At 35.4% G+C, this 26,250-nt stretch overlaps 1 long non-coding RNA gene across 1 annotated transcript in view; it reads left to right on the top strand.

Moving 5' to 3' along the window:
- The window catches only part of LOC144366246 (uncharacterized), a 120,818-nt gene that overhangs the window by 5,926 nt on the left and 88,642 nt on the right, over positions 1 to 26,250 (top strand). Inside the window, exon 2 of the long non-coding RNA XR_013425235.1 lies at positions 8,500 to 8,618. This is a non-coding gene — a long non-coding RNA (uncharacterized LOC144366246). The remainder of the gene's footprint in view (positions 1 to 8,499; positions 8,619 to 26,250) is intronic.

The following is a 26,250-nucleotide window of genomic DNA, read 5'->3' as shown; positions in this document are numbered from 1 at the left end:
TTTAGTTTTCTGTCTTTTTCTCTTCATTAGCGTGGCCAGGGATTTATCTATTTTATTTATTTTTTCAAAGAATAAACTTTTTGTTTTGTCAATTTTTTAAAATTGTTTCTTTTGTTTCAATTTTATTGATTTCAGTTCTGATTTTAATTATTTCCTGTCTTCTATTGCTTTTGGTGTTGATTTGTTCTTTTTTTGTCTAGGACTTTGAGATGTAGTGGTAAGTCATTTATTTGTTTATATTCTATTCTTTTAATGAATGCATTCAATGCAATAAACTTTCATCTTAGTACTGCCTTCATAGTGTCCCAGAGATTTTGATATGTTGTATCATTGTTCTCATTTGCCTTTAAGAATTTTTTAATTTCATCCATGTTTTTTCCTGCTATCCATTTATTATTCAATTGTGTATTATTTAGTCTCCACTTGGACAGTAGCTTCTATTTTTTTATTTTATTGTTGATTTCTAATTTCATTCCATTGTGGTCTGATAGAATGCAGGGTATTATCTCTGTTTTTTTGTATCTACTAAAAGTTGTTTTGTGGCACAAGATATGGTCTGTTTTAGAAAAGCAGCCCTATGCTGCTGAGAAGAAAGTATATTTGCTCATTTATGGATGAAATATTCTATATATATCTGTTAAGTCTAAATTATTGATTGTATTATTTAGTTCTATATTTTCCTTATTTGTTTTTGTTTGGAAGATCTGTCCAGTAGTGAGAGAGGTGTGTTAAAGTCACCCAGTATTATTGTGTTGTGGTCTATTTGACTCTTGAAATTGAAAAGGGTTTGTTTGAAGTACAAAGATGCTCCATTGTTTGGGGCATAAATATTTATAATTGTTATGTCCTGCTTATATATACTTCCCTTAAGAAGTATGAAATGTCCTTCTTTATAACTTCTAAGATGATTTGTTAATACATTCAAAATTTTATATTCATACACATCCACACAAACAGATGATTTTGAGCTCTACCCTTGGCCTTCTATAATCATGTCATCAAAGAACATCATGAAGATGATCCATTTGAAATATAACATACCAGTCAACTTCTTAACTTTGCATCTTGTGATATCTTCTTCTATTTTTTGGCTAATTATTTTCAATTACTTGCAATGACATTCTTTTTATCTTCCCTTTCCCACTTTATTGACTATTTTAGCTATAGTCTTCTTCAAGCCAGTCTTTGAACACAAACTCAAGTTCTTCTACCTAATTTACTTGTCCTTCATTTTGTGTTTGATATACTCAGTATACACAGTCTTCCTCCTCCTCTTCCCCCTTTCTTCCTTTTATTCTCTGCTTTGTTCAGGCCTGGACTCAATTATCACTTTTTTTTTTATGGCAGTTTCCTAGAAGTAGAAATTAAGAAAGTCTTGTTTCAACTACTCATAGTGGGTATGCTCTCAGAAGAAGGGAATTGAGGGAAGTCAGATAAGACACATAAGTCAAACAAGGATGTGTCTGCTATGAGCTAGAGAACAAATTCAATTTGACCTCCCACAGTATTTTGGTTTGGGGGTAATGGACTTCAAGCTACAAGGTTGAAGAAGATTTATTGGATTTTACTCTCAGAAAATACACTTCTAACAAAGTAGGGGATTCGGGGTTTTAGCTCCTATAAGCAGAGGTATTCATGTAGTATGCTGACTTTAATTATTTAGGATCAATACCAAGGAGCCCTATAGCTGGGTCATGTAGTGTTCCCATGCCTAGTATTTTGAAGAGCCTAATACTGATTTCCATAGTTGTTGTACTAATATAATCCCAGCAACAGTGTCCAAGTGTTCCTTTTCCTCCACATTCTAGTCAGCTTTTATTTTTTGCATATATGTTGGCTGTTATTCTGATTAGAGTGAGATGAAATCTCAGTGTAGATTTGATTTGTGTTTTCCTGATTGCTAAAGGTGTTGAACAGTTTTTCAAATATCTATTGACCATTTGTATTTCTTATTTTGAGAAATACCTGTTTAGTTCTTCTGCCCATTTATTGATTGGGTTATTTGTTGTTTTGTTTTTTTTTTTAATTTTGTTTGGGTATTAATTTTTGAGTTCTTTATATATTCTGGATATTAATCTCTGTCAGACAAGTATATGGGAAAGCTTTTCTTCAATTCTGTAGGCTGTCTTCACACTCTTAATCATGTTCTTTGCTGTACTAAAGATTTTTTATTTCATCTTATAGATTAATTTGTGATATTTTTTCCTGAACTTAAGATGCTATTGATAAAATCATTGCCTGTGCCCATATGTTGCAAAGTTTACCCTACATTTTCTTATAGCAGTTTAAATGTGTCTGGTCTAATACCTAGGTTTTTCCATCCATATTTTAGTTGATTTCTGTGCTATGTGAGAGATATAGATCTACTTTCTTCCTTCTTACAGATATCTGGTTTTCCAAACACCATTTGTTGAAAAGCCCATCTTTTCTCCAACGTATGTTTTTGGCACTTTTGTCAAGGATCGGATGACTATAGCTATGTCAGTTTGTGTCTTCCAAACTGCACCATTGGTCAATGTGTCTGTTTTTACATCAGTACCATGAAGGTGTTTTGTTAATATAGCTCTGTAATATAATTTGAAGTCAGTTCATATGTGTATATATAATTTTAATTTGTTTTAATATATTTTTAAACTATTTCTTATTAATTATTTAAAAATAACTATTAGGTAGCTAATTGTTTACTTTTTGAAAATACAGAACTATAAAATACATTATTATTGGTTCATACTTTTTCATTGTAGTCTTAGAGCAAAGTCTATGATAATTCTTTAGATTTTACTCAGTTATCATTTATTGTTTGATATGATTAAATTCTGATTTAACCTAGCTGTGTTTCTACAGAGTACTTGTTTTTTGTTTGTTTACATAAATTGCTTTTGATAGGACAATAGATATTCCTGTGCTCATGGATGTATTCATATACAGGAGACCACATACCAACATTTCATGAATGATTAACAGTACATTTTTCATTGATCATCATGGATAATAAGCACAAGAGGGCTGTCATGGGATGTATATCTGATAGTCCATATTAAGTAATGGCATATTATGTTCCTTGATAATATTATTACTATAGTCCAATGGACTTAGCTACTAGTATTTTATGAGTATACAATTCATCTACTTTCTTGACTTTCCTGACAACACAAAGCAAAATATTTTTTTAAATTGTGATGATCAGATTTAAATAAATGCAATATTCATAAATCTTTAGGTCTTTTATTGACTATTGACTAAAGCACATCTTCTTTTGTTTACTTGTATCCATTTTTTTAAATGACATTTTGTTTTGGAATTCTGTGTCTTTACTGATAAATCATTTAATGTCTCCCTTTTTGGTAAACATTTAGGACCTTTATTCTAATTTGTGTGTATGTTATATACCATTTGCCATTAAATAAAATTGCTGCTGCACATATTTCTGTTTAGTCCCTTAGGACGAATTTCCCTAAATAAAATGGTATGAACATTTTCAGAGTTTCTGATAAATATTTCTCAAGTGAACTTACTTTAAGTTTCCAGCAATTAACATGCCTGTCAGCAGTGATTGAAAGCGCTCATTTCTCCTCACCTTCCACCTAGTGAATTAGATTTTTAAAATCCTTTTCAAATTCAATAGGCAAAAAATTGGTTTGCATTCAAGCTAAAATTACATTTTTTGATTGCTAGTAAATTTGAATATTTATGCCTCTGTCCATTTGCCATTTGTATTTATTTTAGTAAATGGCCTATTGTAGGCTTTGTTAATAATTCCAGTTGTGTTTTCATCTTCTGATTAGTAATTTTGAGTACTTTATAAATACCCCATCATCTCTGTTTTATTTATTTACAGATTTTGTTTTTCATTTTGAGATTGTCTATGAAAATTTTTGAAGCACAGATTTTTTTTTAAAAAGTGACAGTAGTAAGGTTTAATCAATATTATCTTAATATTTCCTGTTTTCCTATAATGTTTAAGTGTGTTTGTACTGATGTGGTAAATTTAAAATGTGCTGATTCTCTTTTTGTGAGATTTTTAAAAAATATCTTTTCTCATCATTTTCGTCTAGAAGTTTCCATATATTTCTAACTATTTTGTTACAAGTAGTTTATATTTTTGTGTTTAGTAAAATAACCTTTAAATAAAGCATGTTTCAAAATAATTTTAAGTATTTTTTACTGGATTATATAGAAGTTATTGACTATCTATAATATATCCATTTCCACAAATATAATTTTAACTTGCCAAACAATTTCTAAGTCTCAATTTGGTTTATTTCTTCTATAGAATATCTTCTGTGTATAAAGAACATTGAATCTCCTTATAGTAAAGTGATACTTTTAAAACACTTTATTTTCTTTTTTTAACATTATAGATTGAGAGTTCTTAAATATGTTGACACATTAAAATTTCTCTTGGGTCTTTGAAAATGAAATGGAGATATTAGGACTATAACCCCAGGGAGACTAGTTTATTGGCTCCTGTGAGGTACCCAAGACTTCAGTTTTAAATGCTTTCTTACCAAAGTCACTAAGCTAGGCTAACCCTTCTAGAACAGTGTTTTATACTAGAAATTTCCTTTTGCCTAATTTGTATTAGATTACTTCTTTTATTTCATCTTTGACAGAATGCTGCGGATTATTTTATGTAATGTCTTTGCTTATTAAAATAAAACTGATAATTTTTAAATTTGAGTTCCACTCAAAAAATATTATGGTAATATTTGATTACCAGGATTTATATAACATCTCTTATCCTTCAGCTAAAATATTTCTCCATAAAAAATAACTTACATATAGAAAAATACATCAATAATAAAAAACTATTATAAATATCTGAACTAAATTTGTTACAAAAAATTGATAGGATTGAGAGGTTTTTTTCATAAATTTCACTGAAACTTCAGTAAAATTGAGAGGAATTAAAAAGAAATTACATCAATATAAGTTAATAGAAAAATAAACCAAGATGACAAATTGATATCTGCCTTCACTACTACCAAAGATTCCTTAAAAATAGGCAAAAAAGGGATATATTCTGGAAATGTTAAAATTTACCAGTTAAATTTACCAAACTAGAAGAGAATTTATGGATTTTTAAAATCTCCATTCGCTATCCAATCTGACCAAGATAAATCTCTTTGTTTTTTACAACAAATGTATTTGTAATAGGCATTTCTTCCTATTAATATTCATAGCATCCCTCTATTAGTCAATGAAGAGGTTTGAGCACTTAGACATTTTTCCTTGTAAATATTTCTAAAGTGACTTAATTACTTGCATTAAAACCTCATAACTAGGCAGCTTTACAGTCTCTCATATATTTACACATTAAAACATATAAAATTAAACTTCTATTATATTTACATGTAATTATGTTCCAAATAATGACTAATAAACATTCTGGCTTTATGGTTTAACATTTGCTAAAACCCTCCCACATCAGGGAGAAAGCAAGAGTCGCGAAGTGTTGATTTTTTTTTTTTTTTCCTGCTATTGTTGTGGTTTTGGTTTTGTAGTTTTTTAGAGTATTTTTTTTTTCTATTCTATGGTACTTTTACTTGGGGAAACATGGTCTCTGCCTTTCAAACATCATTCAAACATTTTATTATGCTCCTAAACATATATGGTTCCTCATCTTATTCCATTTGGTTTTTCTACTTTGGTGATCAAAGCAACCTATGAGTTGGAATATTATAATAATACAATCACTTTCAAAAAGTAGAAATATGAGAAATTTCGGTTATGTCATCAAGTCAATTAAATGTTTAACTTAGGGGCATTTAAAGTCATCTTGTTCACCTCCTTTTATTAATAATTGAAGATCTAGTGACTCAAAAAAAAAATAGACATGCAGGTAAGACTCCTCTAAGTCACTTCGACCAGATAAGAAAGACAAAGATTATAACTCACATCTAATTACATTCAAATCATTAAATCTTCGCTTTTTCGACCACTGAACTATGCCTTCTATGTGGAAATAGACCAAGCTCTAGCTCTAGTAACTATTATTTGTGGTGTATTATAGAATGGAAAAATGCATATAATCCAAACAAAACAATTGTTTTACTCATACTCCCTCAAAAATATCTCTGGCCTCTGAACTTCTCTATCCCCACCTTTTCGTTTTCTGACTTGATTTTCTTACTGAGGGAAAATGAAGCCCTCCAATCAATCAATCTCTCTCTCTCTCTCTCTCTCTCTCTCTCTCTCTCTCTCTCTCTCTCTTTCTCTCTCTCTCTCTCTCTCTTTATGTTTTGATGATGTTTTTAATGATCACTTCCTATCAAGTATCTAGCTTGCTATTGTCAAGAGCAATATTTGGATAATATAGAGTATGGGAAATTGAAAAATAGTGCACATATGAACAGATATGGATCTCAATATAGGCTGAGTATTTACTAGTTATGTTACTTTAAATGAGGATCTCTTTTTATTTCCTCTCTCTAAAATAGTTCATTTTCAAGAATCTAAGGAAATCAAATGAGATAGTGGTTGAGAAATGTTTAATGTAAAACACGAGTCAGTGAATGTTAAGTTTCCTTGCTTTCCACTACATCTGTCCATGATGTAATACTGAGACCATTTTTCCAGTGATCACTAAGTTCCTATGTAGTTTCATTTAATATCAAATTTCATTTATTATCAAATTTTCATTTAATATCAAATTTAATATCAAATTTGTCAAGCAGGTGATAACTTTTATGTATCTTTACTATATCCACTTACTTTATATAAATTAAATTAGAAACATCTCAACTGGAAACTTTCTAATTCACAGATGTGGAAATGTCAAATCCAATAATAAGTGTCAGTTTATATGAACTGAAGAAATATCTATAAATATCTAGTTTACTTAAGCTTCATCAAGAAAAAGTAAGGAGGAAAAGTTCATTGTGCATTTAGAAATGTTTTGTTGTTGTTGTTTATTTTGTTTTGATTTGTTTTGTTTTTGGACTCAGGGATTGAACCCAGGAATGCTCAAACGCTGAGCTACATCGCCAGCCCATTATTTATTTATTTTTTTTAATTTGAGGCAGGGTCTCAGTGAGCTGCTTAGGACCTGGCTATGATGTTAAAGCTGGCCATGATCTTATGAACCTTCTACCACAGCCTCCCAAGTCATTGGGATTTCAGACTTCACACCAGCTTAAAAAGTTTAATTAATATTTCAAACACAAGATGCATAAACACACAATCACACACAAACACACACCCATATACACAAATATAGAGACTTGGGAGTGGAACAGAAGAGTCCTACCAAATATTTTTTAAAAATATATAACTTCTACTTAATATACTTTATTCCAGAAAAATGGAAGAAAGAACAACATCTTAGGAATTCTAAGTATAGACAAAAGAAAAACAAATTTATATTGTGAGACTGCCACAAAAGTGAGAATAAAATTCAAGAACATAGTTTCTATTATATTTTTTATTTTATGTCTTGTTTCCCTTCTTATCTAAGTAGTTGTAGTTTTGTAATGCGTAGAAAAGTACATAAAGGGAGGGAAAAGCAGGAAGTTCCTTTTTACTTCAAATATAGTATCAGGTTTTTTAAATGCAGCATTTCATTTATTTAATATAATATTCTATCCCAAAATGATATTCATTATATTCTTTAATAATATCTATACTAATGGATTTCTAAACTTGTCAAGTATCATAAAATTTTGAATAGTAGTAATAATAGTAATATAGATAGTAATATAGTAATATAGAATAATAGTAGTAATAATAATCCACAGAAATTTGATGTATGTCAACATAATTTTAATTCTTTGGCAAAATTATCTTAAGTGCCTTGTAAGAAGGGTGCTCAAAAGAGAAATTAATTCTTTACAGAAACAACATATATAATGTTCTCTGATTCAAGGAGAATTTAAGTGAGAGAAAAGTAGTTTTTGATTTGTTAAACTGTAGGTTGCAGCTTCCTGCATTGGGGAATTAAACTGAATGTACTCTAATGAATGCCAGTAATACATTTAGAGAGAGACTGAAATGTGTTACCCACCAGGTAGCAGGAAATTTCTGAAAAACATACACCCACAGATTAAATAAAACAACAGCAAAAATCAAACATTTATTGCATCTAACTCAATTTTCCAACCTGTTTATTTAACAATTGTTGCAATTTTCCAATAAGCTATACAAAAATCACAAAACAGATTTAGTTTTGTACAGAAATGTGAATCACTAATTTTTTTTTCTTAATTCAAGAAGAAATTGGATGTATTTAAACACTGTAAGGACTTGACAGAGGTAAATTTGTTTCCTACCTTCCAACTAAAATTCAGTGTCACTTGGTTCACAGGAGGTACCTGTTATTAAACATTACTGAGAGCAACACAACTATGACTTTCAAATCCCATTTTAAAAAGATAATTATTTCAATCTTGCTAAATTACTGAAAATTCTATTGAGACTTTAAACTGCATGTGAAGAAAAATTTTTCTTGAAGTAGTTTATTAGCAAATAGTAGAATCAGCTTTCTTTATCTGTAATTTTTAGGGGAAAAAGCAGAAGATGCAATGTGCAGAAGAAATAAAAAAGGTGTATTCGACTCCCTCTGACACCACTCAATCTCAAATAAAACCACTGTCCTAACATGAAGTGTATTTTGTTTCTGGGTGAGTAGATGAGATTGAGTTTCATTATGTCTTTTAGTTTTTCTTTGTTTGAAGTCGTGAAAATTAGTCCAAATTTCTAAAAATTCTTTTGGTTCAGAGTTTATTCAATAGAAGCATTGCAGAGTATAATCATTTAAGATCTTCCTTCTTAATTTTTTAAATGTTGTATTCATCTCAAATCTCCACTTATTATATACTTTCCTGAAAAGAAAATATTTTCATTGCCACTTTTCATACCAGGAAACTCAGATGAGTCTCTCAAAGGAGTAAGAAGTACAAGAGCTTATGATTCATTGGGAAACATTGTGGATATGCATTTAATTAAAATTTCTAAGATTTCAGATGCATACAGTATTCTAAGGTTTTCACCTTTGTCAAAAGTATTAGTGAGACAATATTAGAAAGTATAACATTAACTTAGTCATTTTGTTATGTTGAAAAATATTCTAGCATGATGGCATAATATGTTTATTACACACAGGATGTAACAAACCATTTCATTCCCAAATTCCATTATTTGTAAATTATTCTGCTATACATTTCAAGGAATAGTATTGTTAGTGAAAATATAAGTACAATATAATTATTAAAATTCATTGCTAAATTGCTCTCCCAAATTACTTATTCTAGTTTCTGTACTAAAAATATGTAAAATTGCAGCACTTGTGCTATTCTTTCACTTTTTTTAAAGATTAGTATTTTAAGTGGTAAATAGTTGAAATGTTTAATATCATAAAGCTTATAAATGGATGACCAATACAGACCTGTTACTTGACCTAGTGGAATTTGTAGTATAATAATGGAGACCATATTGAAATAATGAAGATCAACTAGTGTGAAGGGACCAGAAAGTGAGAAGTTTCAGCCTGCTTTTCAGACGAAATGACTAATCTTCTAAGTATAGAAGGCGAAGAAAAAACATTGTGAATTCTAGATTCCCTGCTAAGTGTCAGGTTCATTAAGATGAGAGGTGGAAAAGATATTAGTGAGAATAACAGAAGTCCTAATTTGTCATGTATTCCATTTTAAAACAATTTGGAAATTTGTGAGAGCTGAAATATTCTGACCATAAAATAACCTTAGAATCTTTTGAGGAAATCGATAGGTCATTAGCAATATTTAGACATTTGGAACAAGAAACCTTGAAACTTTCTTCCCTTACACAGATTCTATGAATCTGCATTAGCTATACTTGCAGCCAGGAAGTAAGAATAAGATTGTCTTTATTTAGATTTTACAAACAGTGAAAACAAAATAGAAAACATGGTGTAGGTCCCATGGAGAGCAGAAGTGTTCTCACTGGGTCTGATTTCAAGTACCATGCAGAGCCCAGATCTGGAAACAGTAACTGGAATATACTGGTAAAGCAGTAAAGAAATGGAAGAAAATTTAGGAGATTTTATGCAGTGAACAAAGGTAAGCAACTTTGTGCTTGGTATACTGAGCTGATTGTAGTCTCTAAGGGGAAAGAGAGAGCTCTGTTTTATGTTCGTATCTAATCCTTTTTAATTACTGCACTGCAAAGTTTAATTGGATCAACACAGTTCCGAGGATTTGCTAAATTTTGTTGCTATTTATAGAATTGCAAAATGCTTCAATGAGGAAATTAGTATAATCTCAGCTTTTCTTGGTTGAAGAAATCAAGGCACAGAGAGTGAAAGTAATTTACTCATAGTTCAACAAGACAAAGGACTGAGTTTGGAATATGATGTAACTCTCCCTAATTCTAAACTGCCTCTGGAAACATTACATAATGAAAATGGCCAAACCCAAACCAACTGTGGTGAGCCGTTCCTGTGGACTGTGGTCGCCATTACATGATGGCGCTGGCTCCGTTGTGGTCTGTGAAGGACAACTCCATATCAAAGAGAGTTGGCGTGTTCCCAGCTCCTTATCAGAGAAAGTTGGCGTGTCATTTTCTAGCACCCTGTGAGAAGGGTACACGTGGCAGCTTTGCATTGGGGTTCGAGGTGCTTTATTAAGGCTGGGAGGGGCATCCAATTATTATTCCGGGTAGTAGAAGAATCATTAGAAGAATATCAGGGGCCTGAATAAACTGCTGAAAGAAGATTCCTGAGTTGCGTCTTCCTTGCGGGCAAGGGGGTCGTGACAAGTGGTGCCGAGACCCGGGAGAAAAGAAACAAAGAAACACCCAGGAACCAGAACTTTCAGCAGTCAGGGAGGCGCGCCGGTAAGTCCCAGGTAAGGTGGGACCCGCTGTTAAAAAGCGGAGGCTCCTCTATACATAAAGAGGGAGCATTAAAAGGTACCTGCTCCTCTGTAAAAAGAGAGAGCGTTACATCTCATAGCAATTGCACTCTGTATTTTTGTTTTGTTTTCTGTGTATGTTCGTTTTGTTTTGTGTACTTTCACTTTCGATTTCTGTGTTTTCTTGTGTTGCGTCATGGGTGCCGTGACTTCAAGTCCACTTCTTCTAGCCTTAGATGGCCTTTTACGTTCCAAGGGACTGGAGGTGAAGCATCGCACCTTGGAAAAATTTTTACAGAGAGTAGATGTCGCTGCACCATGGTTTGCATTTTCAGGCAGCCTCACTACACCCAGCTGGGATAAATTAGGCAAAGACCTTGACTTTGCTCGTGAGCAGGGCATGCTAGAGGGCGGGGTGATACCCCTCTGGAAGATGGTCCGTAGTTGTCTTACGGATGGCCGATGCCAAGAAGCGCTTGTTAAAGGGCAGGAGGTTTTAGAACAATTGCATGAGGAAAAATCAGAAACAACAGAGAGCGAAGTGTCTCAGGGAGAGGGGAGTGTGCGGGGCGTGGAGAACGGGAGGAGACTGTATCCAGATCTCAGTGTGCTGCGCACGCCCCCATGCGAAAGTGGGTCAGAGGTAGAAGATAATGAAGAGGAGGAGCTGGAGACGCTGTCTCGGCAGCTAGGGAGTTTAGGTACAGGGAACAGAGATAAGCAAGGGCTCAAGAACAGACAGCCTCCCGATCCGCCTCCATATGGCGGGGGTGTTTCAGGCTGCCGCTGCTTTCCTCTGTTCCTCGGGGCTGGCATATCATTGCTATTGACATTAAAGACTGTTTCTTTTCTATTCCTTTGCATCCTAAGGACTCACAGCGTTTTGCCTTCACCCTTCCCTCGTGTAATCACGAGGAACCAGATCAAAGGTTTGAGTGGGTTGTTTTACCACAGGGAATGTCTAACAGTCCTACGATTTGCCAGATGTATGTAGGGAAGGCACTCGCACCTCTCAGACAACAATATCCTTCCATTAAGATTATTCATTATATGGATGATGTATTATTGGCAGCCAAATTACAACAGTCAGTTTATGAGGCCTATAAAGACTTGGTGAAGTTGTTAGCTCAGTATGGATTACATATTGCACCTGAGAAGGTTCAAACAGGGGATTCTATTCAGTATTTGGGAGCGACGATTGGAAATGACGTGTTGAAACCACAAAAAGTTACTATAAGAACTCAAGATCTCCAAACTTTAAATGATTTTCAAAAACTTTTGGGAGATATTAATTGGATAAGAGGTTATTTACATATTCCTAATATCGTGCTCCAGCCTTTGTATGCTATTCTTAAGGGTGATCCAGATCTTACTTCCCCTCGTACCCTCACTAAAGAGGCCAGAGCGGCCCTTATAAAAGTAGAAGAAGCTATACAACATGCTACTCTATGCAGGCTCCAGAGTGATAAACCTTTCCAGTTATGTGTGCTTGCCACTATGCGGCAGCCTACTGGAGTGCTGTGGCAAGATGGGCCTTTACTATGGATCCACCCACATGTATCCCCAGGAAAATCTTTAGAATACTATCCTGATGCTGTTGCAGCGTTAGCACTTAGAGGGATTCAACAGAGCATTCAATTTTTTGGACAAGCACCTTCTTCTCTTATCATACCCTATTCTAAAGTTCAACTTAATATTTTGTGTGCTACTCTAGATAACTGGGCTATTCTATGTTGCTCGTTTCAAGGGGATATTGATAATCATTACCCTTCTCATCCATTACTCCATTTTGTTAAAGAGCATCCTATCATTTTCCCTAATGTAACTTCACCCACTCCAATTCCAGGGGCTGTTAATATTTTTACTGATGGCTCTAAGTCTGGAATGGGAGCTTATGTGATTAATGACTCTCCCCCTGTCCAGCATCAATTTGCTCCTGGAAATCCACAATGGGTAGAACTACAAATTGTCATTGAAGTTTTTAAACAGTGTTCTTTTCCTTTCAATCTCATTTCGGACTCCATCTATGTGGTGCAGGCGCTCAAAATTCTGGAGGCTGTAGGAGCTATTAGTGACACCCATGCTGTGTCTGCTTACTTTAATCAGCTTCAACAGCTTATCCGTAGCCGTACTGCCCCTTTTTATCCACTGCACATTCGGGCTCACACCTCTCTTCCTGGCCCGTTATCACAGGGTAATGCCTGTGCTGACTCGGCAACTAGAAGCCAGTTAGTATGCTTGGCCTCCTCCTTAGAAGAAGCTAAATTGTTTCATCACAACTTTCATGTCAATGCTATGACACTGCGCAGACGTTTTTCCATCTCCAGAGCAGATGCTCGTCAGATAGTATTACAATGTCCCCATTGTGTCACATTTCTTCATCCTCCTACTTATGGTGTAAACCCATGAGGATTGAAGCCATTGGTCGTCTGGCAAATGGACGTAACTCACGTGCCTGACTTTGGTAACCTCAAATATGTACATGTTTCTATTGACACATACTCTGGAATTATTCATGCTTCTGCTTTATCGGGAGAAAAGGCACGTAATGTTATTACTCATTGCTTAGAGGCATGGGCAGCATGGGGTGCACCTGCATCCCTTAAGACTGATAATGGACCTGCTTATACTGGCAGACAGTTTACATCTTTTTGTTCTACTATGGGAGTACAACTTGCTCATGGGTTGCCTTACAATCCTCAAGGGCAAGGCATTGTTGAACGTGCCCACCGCACCTTACAAGAAACCTTAGAAAAACAAAAAGGGGGATTAGGAGTTGACCACACTCCTAAAGAACGCCTGTCCTTAGCTCTTTTTACCATTAATTTTTTGAATTTGGATATTCATGGCCGCTCTGCGGCCGATAGACATGTGTCCCCTCAGCCCTCTGTGACTGGCTATGTTAAGTGGAAGGATGTTCTTACGGGCCAATGGAACGGCCCTGACCCCGTGCTGACATGGGCACGAGGATCTGTATGTGTTTTTCCCCAGGATCGCACGGAGCCGCTGTGGATCCCTGAACGCCTGACAAGAAGAGTCTCGAGATCTACTAACCAGCAGCAGGAGGTGCCACAACAGTCCCATGATGAGGAGCTTCATTCTGATGAGTGCTCTGGCTCTGATGCTGGTGCCAACGGTACAGATGGCACCAGTGGTGGGCAGTGGCACGGGCATGGCCAATGCCAATGCCAGTTCATAGTAATTCTAGTGTCCTCCCCACTCTTTTTTCTACCTCATGTGAGATGTCTGCTCCTTGTACCTCTCCTAGAGGGGACATGGAAAATATTTTTAATCAGTCTCAAGTTAATCTCACAGGAGTTTTTTGTTTCAGCCTTGGGAACACTAATTGTATTAGCCTTAAGACCAAAAATTTGACTAACTGGGAGGACCCATTGCGGTCCAGTCGAGTCTCAGGGAGTATTCTCAGTGCTGTATTGAGCCAAGTAGTTTCAGGGAAGCAATCAGGCTCAGGGACCCCCGCAACTAGCTCTGTTTTAAACATAACTACTTTAGCTATTATCTCCGAGGTATTAATCCCAATGCCTCCTTCTTCTAATAGTACTTGCTATGCCACTCATTTCAAGGCCTCTCCCTACTGTACCCCTAATTTTGGTTTTCCCCCAACATTTACGCCTTGTCAGGATCATTCTTGGGAGAAACATCAAGTTGCTAAAGGTTTCTCCTTTTCCCCCCCTCTGAAGAGATATGTTTATAACTTTAACAACAATGCCAACTCCTCTACAGGAACAGGTTGGTCCTGGTTTCAATGGCTCATTTCCAATGAGAAGGGGGCTTCAGCCGATATTTCCGCATTGGCTCAATTACTAGGAGCCAAAAGTTGGCTGGCTAATGTTTCTGGCACTACTAAGGAGAGTGAACGAGGTAATAGGCTTACATCTGTTTCGTTCAACTCTCTGTTACATTATGCCACATTGCCTCCTGCAATGGTCTGTATCCAATCCCCGTTCCTGTTCCTTTTAGCTAATCACACCTCGTCGGGGATGCTGGATTGTTCTCATACTACCTGTTTCTTATCTGAGTGTTGGAATGGTTCTTGGACTGTAGCAGTAATTATGAAAATTCCAACTTTTGTCCCAATCCCAGTCACTGCGGATCCAGATAAATTTCCTATTGTAGAGCTACTTAGAGTCCGCAGAGATTTTGGAATCACGGCAGCTATAGTGACAGCCGTGGCGGCATCTGCTGCTGCAGCAGTTACGGCCGGAGTAGCCATGGCCAGTCAAGTACAAACTGCTGCCACTATTAATCAAGTTGTTCAACAAACGTCCACTATACTTGAATCACAAAATGCGATTAATCAACATATTTTGTCAGGGATTTTAGCTACCAACCAAAGAATAGATTTTCTTCAAGCTCAGGTAGAGGAATTGGCTGACCTAGTACTTTTAGGCTGCATTGACCAACGTGCACATTTATGTATAACCTCTGTCAGATTTAATGATTCCAGAAATGCTTCCCGCATCATTGGTGGATATCTGGCCGGAAATTGGTCCATGGAAGCAGAAGACATGATCCAGTCTCAACTAACCCAGATAGCTGTCTTGAATAGTACCCGTGTCGATCCCGTGACTCTGGGTCAATTCACCAATTGGATATCTTCTGCTTTTTCCTTTTTTAAGGAGTGGGTGGGAGTAGGCATTTTTGGTGCACTGTGTTGTTTTGGTATGTTCCTCTGTTTGTGGTTTCTCTGTCGCCTTAAAGCTCGTAGTGCTCAAGATAAGGCTATGATCATACAAGCTCTTGCTGCTTTAGAAACTGGCAACTCGCCACAGGTCTGGCTTGCGCATCTTAAGCACTAAACTTTTGACATGGTCATTGCACCCCAAGTTATTATAACATTGCACTGGGATTGACATGTCTTTCCTCGTTATTCTCTTAGTGTCAGAAAGCCCTTGCACTCTGCCGGTCTTGCTACCATTGCACGCAGATGGGTTTCTACACTAGTGCCTTTGACATGGTCGTTGCACCCCAAGTTATTATAACATTGCACTGGGTACGACATGTCCTTCTTTTGTCTTTCTCTTAGTGCTGGAAAGCCCTTGCACTCTGCAGGTCTTATTGCCATTGCACGCAGAAGGGTTTCCACACTGGTCTTTATCTATCACTTTAAAGTCCGTGCCTTTCTTTCAGGGTGCTGCCAACTTGTTTGTAGTTGTACTTCTGCATGGCCACAGTTCAACCTCAGCTATTCCCTCTTACTCACCATCGTCACAATACAGGATGCGAGGCAAGGCACTGCACTTGAGTGATCCATTGAGAAGAGGGACCTCAAGGGGAGCATGTCCTATTGCATGCGGGTTTGACGTGTCTCCGCCCCGCCCCACGAAAAAAGGCGTCGGCTGATATGGTGTCAGGTCTGGGGAAGGCGCCCCCTGGGGCTGGCCCATACTATGCAGCCACTTTTGCACAGTGGGATAGGACCTCTACTCTCGCCTGTATTGTCTTAGTGAAACAAAAAGGGGGAGCTGTGGTGAGCCGTTCCTGTGGACTGTGGTCGCCATTACATGATGGCGCTGGCTCCGTTGTGGTCTGTGAAGGACAACTCCATATCAAAGAGAGTTGGCGTGTTCCCAGCTCCTTATCAGAGAAAGTTGGCGTGTCATTTTCTAGCACCCTGTGAGAAGGGTACACGTGGCAGCTTTGCATTGGGGTTCGAGGTGCTTTATTAAGGCTGGGAGGGGCATCCAATTATTATTCCGGGTAGTAGAAGAATCATTAGAAGAATATCAGGGGCCTGAATAAACTGCTGAAAGAAGATTCCTGAGTTGCGTCTTCCTTGCGGGCAAGGGGGTCGTGACAACCAACAACAACAACAACAACAAAAATCAGATTTTATCTCTATTGCATTACTCTACATTTAAGGTTCAACTCCCAAGCAACATAATTGAATAAGAATGTCCTTTTAAAGTAGTTATTTGGTAAATGGAGAGAGTTTGGGTCCAGCAACCAAACAATATTTGCTTTTCTTTTCAAAGGCATATTATCTTTGTACTGGGAGATAAACTATTTCATTTGAGTTCTACTTTGATCTCTTTCTCAATCATTAAATAAGAGCAAAGGGCTCATATTTATTATACTTATAGATTTCTTGCATAGCAACATTTTTAGGGTGTTTATATCCACTTGATCATGCATCCATATAATGTTCCCAAAATATTCTGGCAAATCAGGCAATGATGATGAACAATTTTGTGCAAAGGGGTGACATAGTCTCACTAAAGATTTAAAAACAGCATGTAGTGTAATATGTTGATGATAGACTCTGTGTGTGTAGAGTGGGAGCTAGCAAGCTGGAATCAAAGTGACAAGTTAGGAGGCAGGTATAGTAGACAAATAATGCTCTCTCCAGACCAGCTTGGTAGGATGGAGGCAACACAACATGACTGATGAGTTAGTTTTGATGCTTTGAAAACAGGGCTGACTTGTCAGCTGATGGGATGGTAGCATGTCCTCCTGGGATATCTCTCCCCTCTAGTCTCCTCCCCTCTGTGATAGAATATGAACTTGCAAGACTAGTGTCAGTGGCCTTGCTCCAAGTCTAGGCTCCAACATTCCTTGGAAACCTCAGTTATTTAGTTGCATCTATGATGTTCAGTTAATTCCTATGTAAAATTTGAAGAATAAGTTCTATATCACAGAGCTGTTTGTGAATCAAATGAGATAATATATAATCAAGTGCTTTAAGCCCCATTTTAGCACACAATAAACCATAAATAATATTTATTAAATGGTTAGCATGCACCAGGCAATGTACAAATGCTTTGCACATATTAAATCCTCAAACTCTTTAAGGAAGTTTCTGCAATTATTTCCTATTTTATTCATAAAGAAGCCAAGGCTTCAAGATTTTAATTAGCATGTAAATTATATATGTTATAATTACAGACATATAACACCCCATACATGGTACACAGGGAAGTAATCAGTGCCTTAAAATTTTACATGGCATACCCAAGATTCTGGACCAAACATATATAGCTGCCAACATAAAAGGAATATATTCTGATGGCTTCTGATCTTGGACAAACAAAACAATGAAGAGTGGGGTTTTATTTTTTTTCCTGTCTATGCATGCAAGAGGATAGCCTGACAAAAACATTGAAGATGAATAGCAGTAAATTTAATTATAATTGTGTGTATGTGTATGTATATATACATGCACTTAGATATTTGCTTGCAATTATATATACATATGCATGAATACCTAATCAAGCTATTTTTTTTAATTTCAGTTGTGGCATTCATAATTCATACCATATTTGTGTATAAATATATCATGTTTCACTGAACAATTTAATTCATTTCAAGAAAAGTTACCTCTTTTTAATCTAAGGATAAGTGTTTACTTTCTTATAAGAAAGCAAATTAACAGCTTTGCTTGAGACAAGTGTTTTTTCATGTATGACTATTAGCTTAAATTGTGTGGGCTTCTGATAATGTAGAGAAACAAGAAAACATAGATAGAGAAGAAAACAAAGCATTTCCAGGCTTCACAGAAATATGCATTATAACAAGAAACAAATAATACTAATAAGAGAAGTTCCAATAATCCTAGTGAAAATAAAATGGTGTGCTGAATTGAATAGACATTACTACTTCATTATTTTTAACATTGAAAATGTGATCAGCATTACATGAATTGTATACATTTTACATATAAACATAGTGAAAATGGAAATTGAGACCACTTTTGGACATTTTTATAATATAGATACTTAATAACATGGCAATAAAATGGTAAGAAACATGCATTTGCCCTCCTCTGCTGTTTTTAAATTATGAAGGGAGATGCTGTTTGGAAACTGTCATTTACACATTCTTGACAACTAACTACCAAACACCAATGGCGGAGCCACACTGAGTGAATCCCAGATCTCCTGCCAACCCCACACTCCTGTCTGCTTGCTGTGCAGTGGGGAAGTCCTGAGCAGCAGTACTGTCAGAGGCCCTGCAGAGCACAGAGAGGGACACACTGAGGGAAAGAGGGGCATCTTCTCCCTGTCACACAGTCCTCTAGACAGACAAAAGTTTCAAGCCTAGCCACAAGGTAACACCAAGAAAGCAGGAAAGAAACACATGTCAGGTTTTCCTGTTTGGGGATTTTTCTCCCAAAATGCATATATTTCAAAATTGGCACATTTCTTAAATGCAGCAGACACGATTATTCTAGTTGACACATGTGATCTTTGTTACAGAATTATTCTATTCCACACAAATAAACCTATTAAAGATTCCCATACATTCTGGGTATTATCATTTGGAGGTAACACATTTATCTCCAGATTTCTACTGAAATTATTAAAGGTTGTATGTAATAAATAAAATATGAAACTTTTTACCAGCCAAACATGTGGCCACTACACACATGTTGGAAATTTTCACACTTTTTTTTTATGTGAAGAGCAAGTAACTACTGAGTTAGACAGGAATACTCAGCTCTTAATGCAAGTGAAAGAGTAGCTTCTCTGAGAAGCAGAAAATTGCCTACTTTGGGTAAAGCCCTAAAAGTGCCTGATTTGGAGTGGTAAGGACTAGACCTAGGGATGAAAAGAGTGCCTGGACCCCCCTGGATAGACCAGTATCAGTGGGGCATGGGATAGCATCAGTGGTTTTCATACAGCCCATTCTTTACAAATATCTTTGTGGTGGATCAGCTATTAATGTGGCCCCTATTATTCTCACCTTGTACTTGTGTCCCTGAGTAATCTCCTCCATTTGAATGTGGGTGGGACCTGTGACTTGCAAAAGTGACAAGATAAGTGCAATTATGTGATTGTGTCCCATGAGATTGCAGCACATGTCTTGTTGGAATAGTTCCTTTGGTCTCTCTTGCTGGCTAGGAGGAGGCAAATAGCCATGTTCCGGAAAGCCACGTGGCAGGGAATGGCAGGTAGCATGTAGAAGCTGAGAGTGGCATCCAACCAACAGCAGAGGGAAAATTGAAGATTTCAGTCCTGAAACTGTAGCAACTGAATGCCACCAACAACTATAGAACTCGACAAGCCATTCTTCCCCAGTAAGCCTCCAGATGAGATTTTTATCCTGACCTACTATTTGGTCACAGCTTGTGAGACTAAGCAGAGGAGCCAGTTAAGCTGTGCCTGGGCTCATGGCCTACAGAAAATATGAAATAATAAAGGTATATCGTTTTTCTCGGCATGGTGGCATACATCTGTAATCCCAGTAGCTCAAGAGGCTGAGACAGGATCCAAATTTGAGGCCAGCCTCAGCAAATTAGTGAGGCCCTAAGCAACCTAGGGAGACCCTGTTTCAAAACAAAAAATAAATAAATAAAAAAGGTCTGGGGATGTGGCTCAGAGGTGAAGCATCACTGGGTTCAATGCCCAGTACCAAGAAAAAAAAAAGTTTTTTGTTGTCTTATGTTACTAATTTCATAGTAGTGTTGGTACACAGCAATATATAACACAACAAAGGACCACATGAAGAGCAAAACAGCCCCTGAAGCTGGGAAACCTCAAAGGCAAGAGGTTATGAACAACCCCCTCCTGACTTCCTCTGGCTGAATCTTAAGAAGAAATAAACTGTAGGAAATAAGATCTTCATCTCAGAAGCACAAATCTCTCTAGCTGCTTTCTCTCACCTCAGGCAGATTTGCTTGTTCTTGGAGAATCTCCTACATGAGTAAATGCACCCTTTTATTTCTGATATCATCAGATCATACAAAATTTGCAAAATGGACACCAGCCATATCTAAGAGAAGCCTTTTTGTTTGCAATAATAGGAATCCTTAGAGATGCTTCTTTAAAAAGAAGCAAACGAACCAAAATATTGATTTGAATACTATACAAGTAAGATCCACTTAGAAAGAGTCCAATTCCTGATCTCACGGCAAAGACCCTTATGAATGATCACAAGAAGGAAGACAACTTTAGATGATTGTTCATTTTACTCTCAACAAAATAAGCAGATCATAGAATTAATGAAACTAGTTCAGACAATGATAAAAAATGAATAGTTTGAGAATTTGATGGGCTTTGTAGCAAAGACACAATTGAGAAATTAGAAATCACACATTTTTGAAATTACATAGAGTTGTTGAACATCTACCGATACATTTGAAAATTATCTTTATCTATATGAATAAAAATAATCTGGAAATATATATGTTAACATTAAATTTGACAATGCTTCTCTTTGAGAAATATAAACTTTTTTTTTCATTACTTTCATATTTTTAATAAAATTAAAAGATATATGTGATCATTTTCCCTGCAGCTTCCCCAACTTCCCGGATGATTTTTAAAATTTGCATACATTCAAATTTTCCCTTTAAGCTGTATACTTTCATAGGTTTTGACAAGTGAGTATAATCATATATGATGCACAACATCCCCCTCCAAATACTCCCAAGTGGCCCTTTTTTTAGTTGACTTATTCCTACAACTTCAAACCCTGAAAACTACTAAATATGTTTCCATCCTCATCATGTCATTCTGTCTGAAGGTCATAAATGTGCCGCAGGAATTTGGCTATGTAGGTAAAGTGCCTTCACATTTCATTCATGTTGTTCTATGAATAAGTTGGTTATTCCATTTTCATTATTGAGTAGTAGTCTTTGACAGATGTACCAGTTTGGTTTTATTTCCTTCTGATGTAGGGCTTCTGGGTAAGTATTAGTTTTGTAATGTCACAGTAAAAAAAAAAATAGCACAAACATAATAGCTTATAACAATATAGATTCATTATCTTTATTTTTCAGACATCAGAGATCTCAAACTGGGTCTCACACTGAGTCCATCTCACACTACAATCTCTCTGGTTTTATCTTCCAATTCCTTTTTCACTGTGAAGGACCTTTCTGACGGGGTTTGGTTCACCAGAATAATCCAGGGGAGTTTGCTATTTTAAAGTCTGCTGATTATCATCCTCAATTCCATATGAAATCTTAATTCCTCTTAACCATGTAAACAACTATATTCCATGTTCCAGGGATTAAGGTGTAGATACCCTGGGGAGATCATTATTTTGCCTATTAGAAAATTCTTTCCAGTTTGGGGCATTCATAAATAAAGCCATGTGTAAATTCAGAATTCATTTTGGCAGATAACTAGGAGTAGGATTGTTGGGTTATGTAAGTGTCTATTTACCTTCTTTTAAGAAACTGCCAAGCTCTCTACCAAAATGTATGTTCTATCTTAATTTTCCAATATCTATATATATCACAAAGATCATGGGAGAGTTGCTTTAGTCATGATCTTTCTAACACATGACATCCATCTTATTACTCTTTTACTTAAAATCATACCACTCTCTGACCCCACAGTCCTCAGAGTTATTCAAATAATTTGTCATAGGAAATTTGTCTTTTACCTCTGCTTGCAAATCAGGTTCCTTACTGTCCATTATTCCACATTCCTTATGCTTTCAAACATATAATATTCTCTATGTACGCTCTGTCTCTTTTGACTGCTTAATTCTTTCATCACCTTTGAGACATAGGATGCATTCTTAGAAGGCTTTCATAAACTCACTAAATGATAGTTTTCATAAACCCACTAAACTAAATTTTGCTTCATTGCTTACAGCTATCCTCCCAAAGAGCCATAAATTTACCTCTGCTATAACCCCCAACATACCTGGATCTCTAAGTAGTACAGTCCTTGCTCAATCTCTAATTCACAGAAAGAAAATTCAGCAACTTCATTAAGGTGTTTGCTCAAAATTCACTTAACCACAAAAGTTAAGTACTTGTTTACCCGACACAAGAAAGCAGTCCTCCCCTCACTTTCCCTCACTCTGCCTTATCTCTGTCACAGCAATCATGTCAATTTCAGATATGATTCAACTTCTTAGTATTTTCCAAAACACTTTTCTATGCTCTGCAAACATTATATTGGTAAGATCTTTGCCTGCTTTATTTATTGCTATATCCTCCTTGAGTCAAAACATGCCATTTTATAAAGCATGCAGTCAATCAAGGGTTAGTGAACAAGTAAATAAAAATGTCATTTGAATCTTCAATTGTGATTTTCTAAGAACATGAATTGGTTCCAGTTTATAATTTCAGAGTAAATATGTTTCCCTAATCCCTTCCCTCAAGGAAGCTCTTCCACAGTGCAGCTGCCCTAGCTCTCCCTCTATTACCTCCTCAGGCCCCACCACCATCCCATTAGTGTCCAGTATACTTGGCCCTTCCATTTGTTCTCCCTGAATTTTTTTCCTATAAATGATCTTTTCTCCATTCATTCTCCTTTTTTTTTACATACCTTACACCTACTGAAGAGACAGGAAAAAAATTAAAGAGAGGACAGGTAGCCGGGTGGGGGAGGGACATTTTATATATATTTAAGTTTCTCAAAGCAGGAAGGGTGGGATTCAGAAAGAAAGAGAACACCAGTGACTACAAAGATGACACTAAAACAGTGCAGAGCAGTCATTGCTTTTCCAGTCCCTGCAGTGAATTTCTTGAAGGCAAAAATGGTTGTATTTCTAACATTTAGTGCAACATTTTAAGCTAAAAACAAAAATATCATTAGGACTTGTCTCTGTTAGGACACCTCATCGTAATAGGCAGGAACTCCTCAGATAAAGTTCCATTGGCTAGGAGATGAGTTTGCAGAACAAAATAATGTTATTTATGAGAAAAAAAATCAACTATCAAGAGACAGCAAAAACAAGAAACAGAAAATTTAGACCATAACGATTTTCTATTAATGCAGCAATAAAATTGTGTGATACAGAATGTGGAATATGGACTTTAACTATGGAGGAAAGAAAACGAATTAATAAAAAATTAGTAAGCAGTAAGATGATAAAATGAGGAAAACAGGAAAACTTAAAAAATCAACAACTATAAAATGAAAAACATAACAGTGAAGTGTTAGCTGTCAGACTAGATGCAGTTAAACAGAAATTTGCTAACCAGGCAAAACTAACAAAATGTTATCTCAGATTACAGTACAGACTAAAAGAAATAAAAGGGAAGAAAACAAATATGGAAGTCAGAAAGCAAGAGCTAATACCTTTGAGGTAACATAAAAAGAGAATAGAAAAAAAGAAGCATTTTCCAAAAATTAAACAAATTGAACATACAAAAGATATTGGCTACAGTTCCTCTAGTACAGTGAAATACATGTTCAATGTGTTAGATTCATGTAACCCAGAGACATAAAGAAACTATTCCTCATGCTTAGATAAGACCTGTAATACTTTAGACATATAGAAAAAATATTATATACAAAGTAGCCAAAAGTAAAAAAAATTCACCAAGAAATAAACATATGCAAATTTGTGTGAATATATGTATATATGTGTAAGTGTGTGTGTGTGTATATATATATATACATGTATATATGTGTGTATATATACACACATATATATGAATTGGAAACAAGTAGAAACAATCGTAAAACATGGACATAAAGGTGAATAAATATTTTATAAAGCAATATTGCAGTATCTCATCAAAAGCAGGGTTGACAGAAAAAAACACAGGAAATAAAACTAAAATGTTGGCATCACTCGAACATGGTGTTTGGGCTTCATATATACTAACATCATCTTTTCTTTCATGAGAAGTTGATATTATGATTAAGTTTAGATTTTTTAAATTGTGCAGGTCCAGATTCTAGGAGTAAGCATGAAAGAGTAAAAATACAACATTTTACTTTGAAAATGATAAATAAGAAAAAAAATCCAATAGAAAATTAAGCAATTTAATGACAGATATAATGTTTTAAAGTTGTGGGATACAATTAAATAGAAAGCATAAAATAATGTAGAACTAATAAAAATAAAGACAATTGCATAGAAATTGATAGCTGTTTTTGAGGGGTTAATTTTAGGTTTTTATAATTGGTTTGTTTTTTGCATTACCAAGACTCAAACTCAGGGGTATTTTACCACTTAATTACATTCCTAGACTTATTTATATTTTTATTTTGAGGTAGGATGTCATGAAGTTTTCCAGGCTAGCCTCAAACTTAAGATTCTCCTGCCTTAGACTCACAGATTGATTATAGGTAAACACCCCATGCCTGGGTAAAATTGATATTTAAGCAGTAGATATTTACTTTTTGTACAAATAAAATAAAATAAAACAAAACATAAAGAAATTACCAGCTTGATAAGACACATCTATCACTACAGATAGGATATAGATATGCTCAAAAATTTTAAAAAAATAATTAAAATATACCAGATAAGTACTAACCTGGGAAAAATCCTAATGTTGCTTGAATGTCAAGAACATAAATAATTTGAGGCAGGGGCTGGGGATGTGGCTCAAGCGGTAGCGTGCTCGCCTGGCATTCATGCTGCCCGGGTTCGATCCTCAGCACCACATACAAACAGAGATGTTGTGCCCGCCGAAAACTAAAAAATGGATATTAAAAAATTCTCTCACTCCTTCTCTCTCTCTCTCTCTCTCTCTCTCTCTCTCTCTCTCTCTCTCTCTCTCTCTCTCTCTCTCACACACACACACACACACACACACTGTCTAAAAAATAAAATAAATAATTTGATGCAAACAATATTAAAGACAAAACTTGCCATAAGATTATGAAAATATAGCTCAGTTGGTAGAGTGCCTGACTTGAATGCTCAAGGCCCTGGGTTCAATCCCCAACACCACAAAAAAATAAAATAAATAAACAATAAAAGAATAACAATTTGGCAGAATTTCAAGGAGAGGTGAACAGTCTACATGTGCAAATGACACTTTTAGAAGCTTCTTATTGAATGACAGATATTGTAAGAACAAATGTTAATAAAGACGGAAAAAATTTGAAAACCATACCGAAATATAATGTGATAGAGGATTTTGTATTCATTAAGAGAATTCATGTTTCTGTGTAATATGAATGAAGCATTTAAGAAAATTGACTGCATTCTGAAATGGAAAGTTAATATTAAATATGTTCAAGAATTGGTATCATGTTTGTCATCAAAATGAATTAATATAGAAGTTTGTAAAATCATTTGTTTAGAAATTTTAAAAGATTCATACAAATAGGCAGAAGTTTTTAAAAAATCTGAAATAGAATAATAGTATTTTAATATAATAAAACTGTAGAAAATATATCCAATGGTACTCAGTAAAATGTGTCACTATGAGGTTCATAGTCAAAGAAATTTAAACCAAAAATCTTTTGAGGCAAGCATTCATCTCAAAATAAAAAGGAAGGAAAGCTAAATGAATTTCAAAAAAATACTATGAAAGTAATATGTATATTATCAGCAACTTTGAATCAAAAAGCAAGTATTCAATTAAAAGCATAAGAAAAGAAAAAAATACTTCAGTTATAAGTATAAAAAGAACTTGGGAAACCTTTGACTAAATTATTTTTAAAAAGGAAAAATCAATCTTTTTGTGGATATGAAATAAAATCTATAAAAAATGTGTTAAAAGTTTTACATAATCAATGAATATGATGAAATGACT

The sequence above is a fragment of the Ictidomys tridecemlineatus genome, chromosome 1 (assembly GCF_052094955.1).
Source record: "Ictidomys tridecemlineatus isolate mIctTri1 chromosome 1, mIctTri1.hap1, whole genome shotgun sequence".
NCBI classification, from domain to species: Eukaryota; Metazoa; Chordata; class Mammalia; order Rodentia; family Sciuridae; genus Ictidomys; species Ictidomys tridecemlineatus.
The sequence above is the reverse complement of the archived record's forward strand: the minus strand, read 5'-3'. Positions and strand labels throughout refer to the sequence as shown.